This window comes from Dipodomys spectabilis, unplaced genomic scaffold (genome assembly GCF_019054845.1).
Source record: "Dipodomys spectabilis isolate Male_0828 unplaced genomic scaffold, ASM1905484v1 ptg000319l, whole genome shotgun sequence".
NCBI lineage: Eukaryota > Metazoa > Chordata > Mammalia > Rodentia > Heteromyidae > Dipodomys > Dipodomys spectabilis.
Genome location: NW_024870996.1, coordinates 3,304,032 through 3,308,760, shown reverse-complemented (window position 1 = coordinate 3,308,760; position 4,729 = coordinate 3,304,032). Strand labels below are relative to the sequence as shown.

Here is a 4,729-nt window from a genome sequence, read left to right as displayed (position 1 = left end):
GTGTGTGTGTGTATGTGTGTGTGCACGTGGTGTGTGCATGCCTGCCTGCCTGCCTGCCAGTACTGGGGTTTGAATCCAAGGAAGGCCTGGGCACTTTCCATTAGCTTTTATGCTCAAGGATGGTGCTCTACCACTTAAGCCACAGTTTCACTTCTACATTTGTGCTGGTTAATTGAAGGTAAAAGTCTGATCGTCTTTCTTCCCTGGGCTGGCTTTGAACCTTAATACTCAGCTCTTAGTCTTCTGAGTAGCAAAGATTATAGATGTAAAACACCAGCAACCAGCCCAAGACTTGCCTTTAATGTTCATTTCCTGTGGTAGAGTAACATCCTTGAGGACAAAAGCTAATGAAAAGTTCATTTCCTGTCAGTATTCTGTAATTTCCTACACAGAAAATGAAAATATTCTCTCATGGAAATTTGAGCCACTTAGTTGTAATTGGACTTCTTTTTTTTAATTGTATCTACAGCAGGTGACAATCCATTCCTTATGTCAATGCTATGTCACGTAAGAGAATTGTTTTATTGCTCTTTTTTTTACTTTTATAAACTTAATTTTTTTTCTTTCAGTGTAGGGATGGAGTTCAAACCTTGCCTTTTTCTTTTTTTCCCAGTCTTGGGGCTTGAACTCAAGACCTGAGTACTGTCCCTGAACTTCTTTTGCTCAAAGCTAGCACTCTACCACTTGAGCCACAGTACCACTTATGCCTTTTTGTGTGTATATGTTACTGAGGAATCAAACCTAGGGCTTCATGCGTGCTAGGCAAGCACTCTACCACTAAGCAACATTCCCAGCCCCAAACTTTGCTTTTTTTGGGCACACCTTCTACCACTCCCCCTCTACCCTCTATTTTTTTTTGTTTTTAAATCTTATCTAATTCATTAAGATTATCTAATCTGTACAAGTTTATATTAACAATCTGAGAGTGAGTCGTCAGAATTTTGAATCTAATTTTGTGTAGCTAAAAGAAGAATTATAAAATATCGAAGCTAACCAGGTGCTGGTGGTTCATACCTGAAACCATAACTACTCAGAAGGCTGAGATCTGAGGATCAAAATAAAAAATATTCAAGCTGAGGAGTCATGCTAGGCTTTTCTAAGATTATTGGACTTTGGCAGTTAACTTTCCATTTTTTATATCAGCTCATATCAGCTGATGTTCATTTTAGCCTTTCCACGTATCATTATTTCTGAAATGCCTACAGTTAAAGACTTCTATGTTGCAACAATGAGACGTACAAAATGTCATGTCAAAACCAGCTTTACAATGTCGGTGTGGGGGGGAGAGGGGGGTTTGATTGGGTGGGGGGGAGAGGGGAGGCTGGGAAGGGAGGTGAAGGGTAAACAAAGGAGGAGGCTGCAATGCTTGGTAAGAAATATATGCATTATCCTGCCCATGTAATTGTAACCCCTCTGTACAGTAAGTTCTCAAATAAAATAAAATAAAATTAAAAAAAAAAAGAAAAAAAAAAAGACTTCTAACCAACTGGGAATGCTCAACAATTACCTCCTGATCCAATAGGCTAAACTGGATTCTCTTTAGTCACCAGGACTTCTGTCCTCCAAGAGGAATTCAACATTTGTGGAAAGCTATGTTAAGAGAAGCACACAGGATGTCTCTTTTGCTTTTCTTTCTTTTTCTTATTTCTTTTTTTTGTTGTGAGATGGGGACTCAAACTCAGTATCTGATGCTTCCGCTCATTGGCTGGCACTCTACCACCTGAGCCACACCTCCAAGACACCTCTGTGTCTTTAACTCTTTCCTGTGTATTGTCTTTGAGCAAGTCAATACCTTGTGCCAGTCACAAGCAGCAGTCTGATACCAGCCGTATCATTCTGAGCTCCCAATTATGGATGAATAGCATCATAGGATTCTACCAAGATCCAACAGTGGATACTTTGTTGTTTTGGGGAGAAAATGTGATCACAAAGAATTTGTCCCACTAACCCAGGCCCGACTGTGTTCCTTCTCACCTCTTGATTTCTCTGATGATGCCAGGCATGGCTCTGGGTCAAATGCAGAAAACACCAGATGGTGTCCTACCATAAAGAGATAAAGGTAAACCAACCATGCTCATTGGTTATTGGGAACGAATAGGGGGTATGTGAAGCTGACTGTATGAATTACACTACTATCTGCAGATATGAAGGCTAGAATCTGAGTCCATTTCCATAATTGACTTATAGACTTTGAAGAGAGTATTTTTTAATCCTGGAAGAAACACATTAACACACAGAAATATGGATAATACTGACAAATGCTTACAATCCTTTATGTAAATCATTGTAGGCTGTGTACCTAGTTTCCTTTTTCCTTGTCTTTTACAGAAACATTATTCATGTTTTGTGTTCAGGGAAAAATGTGTCAAGCTAAACTTTCCTTCCCAGCCTCCTTTTTGGATATCATAAGGAATTTATTTCACACATAACAAGAAGTGTATTGGGAAAGTTAAATAGTCATCATCTAGATAGTGGGAAAACAATATAATATATGGTCATTTAAAATCATATCACTAGAAAAAAATATATATCATAGCCTTGTCAACAGCAAACAAGCTATATCATAGTTTCAAGTAATAAGTTGGTTAAAAAAAAGTAACACGGTCCCCACTGCAAAGGTACCATGCTTTGCTTGAGCAGAAACACCACATTTGGTAAAGATTCAAGCAAACGTATTTGATAATGAGTCTGTGTCTATGTTCTTTGCTATAAGGTTGTTGCAGCTTCTCTTAGCTCAAGTTGCTTAATTTTTTAACTTTCTGTGCCCACAGGATGGTATCAATTAGGCAATTAATTCAGGGGCTAAGTAAATAATTCTGGGTTTATGCTTGTATTCCATTCTGTTCTACAAAATTGAGGGCTTTTGGATTCTAGTATGTTCCAATACTCTCAACTAGACAGTAGTTCCTATTTTAGTGTTTATTACTGAATGCTGTATTTATGTATCCCTTTTTCTTGCAATGGGAAGTATCACTGTCAAGACCATCCTATCAGTCTGCTACAAAAAGCTCAGGGGTTATTAGCTAGGGGAGGAAGTCTGTATGCTGAAAAATACAATGTTAGACTTTCAAATTTATATCTTAATGGCAAAAGGAACCATTTAAGTTCCCATTCAAATATTATTTCTTCCAAATCTTAAATTTCATTCCCTTGTATATAAAACAAAACCAAGCAAAACTGAAGATCCAGAAGCATTTTTCCCCCTTCTAAATTAGTCATCTACTGGAATTTGCCTTACAATTGATGGAAATTGGTGTAGTGATATTTATAGTAAACAGGAGTGGGCAACAGACACAGCATCCTCAAACTTCATCAGATTAGAGTTGGGTTATAGGAACATGCCAACCGGTTGCATCTTGTGTACCAATAAGAATCTGGTACATGGAGGATCTCTGGCTTGGTACAAGGAGACCTCTACTGCCAAGGAAAGCACTTGCCATATGAAATTTAGGCTTTAGAACACTCTTCCATTCTATCATGACTGAAATTTTTTAGCACCAGTGTTTTCTATTTCACTTTCTATAATTAAAACACAAAAGAACCAGGGTCCACAGGCAAGTGAAATATGCTTGAAATTTGTTGCCATCCTTAGTTTCTTCATTTTAAACTTTGCTTAAAAGACTAAAATTATTCCCATTACTCTTATTAAATAGATTCCCTACCCAAAACCCCATGGTCACTAAAAAAGACTTTTATTTTCCAATGGATGAGAGAGACTCCTTCATCTTCTTCATCATAGTTGGGATGAGGTGCATGTGGTCATCCACACACTTGGTCACAACTGTCCAGCTTCTGTTTCACCTGAAGCTCCTTATTCCCTGCATCTACTGAATCTTTGGCTTTGTCACTACAATGCATGGTGCATCAGGCCAGGCGGTCCTGGTACTTTTCCAACTCACTGGTCACCAAGGCCTGTGCTTGAGCCAGAGGTGTATGGCAGCACTCGATGCACTGGTGCACCTGTTGCATGATGGCCTGGTTATCTTCACAGCAGGTGGCACTGCACCAGAACATGAGGCCCTGCATCTTCCGGATGTTCTCTCTATTCACACTCTTCACATGGAATCCACTACCTCCTGCACCCTGAGCTGCTGCACCTCCGCCATGGCAACTCCACCTTGGCAACTCCGCGCTGCACTGCCCCCTGCTGCCAAGTCCCCTCAATGAAAATTTAAATAAAAGTTTTTTGCTTAGTATTTCCTGCAGCTCTCTTTAAAAGCCAAACTGACTTCCTGGATAGATGAGTCTTGCCTTTTTCTTTCTATTTTTCTAAATTGCAGATTGAGCAGCCAAAGCTTTGGCAGCCATTGTATGGTCTTGAGGAACAGAATCAATTGGCTAAATAGAGGCAAAAATAGAGCCTCATGGTTTTGTGAAGCCGCTAGTCTTCTAACCCTAGTCTGACAAACTAATATTTCTCACATTAAAAAACAAAACAAAAAGACAAAAACCCACGCCAGGTGCCGGTGGCTCATGCCTGTTATCCTAGCTACTTAGGAGGCTGAGATCTGAGAATCACTGCTCAAAACCAGCCCCAGCAGGAATGTCCATGAAACTCTAATCTCCAGTAAACCACTAGAAAACCAAAAGTGGCGCTGTGGCTTGAGATAGAGCACTAGCCGATAGTCGAAAAGCTGAGGGATGGTGCCCAGGCCAAGAGTTCAAGCCCCATGGCTAAAAATCAAACAAACAAAAAAATGCTTTTTATTTGTGATAGCCACCATAATAC

General features: G+C 39.7%; 1 pseudogene; it reads right to left on the bottom strand.

Moving 5' to 3' along the window:
- Positions 1-3,667: 3,667 nt before the first annotated feature.
- Positions 3,668-4,106, bottom strand: LOC122127990 (annotated as a pseudogene).
- Positions 4,107-4,729: the final 623 nt, after the last annotated feature.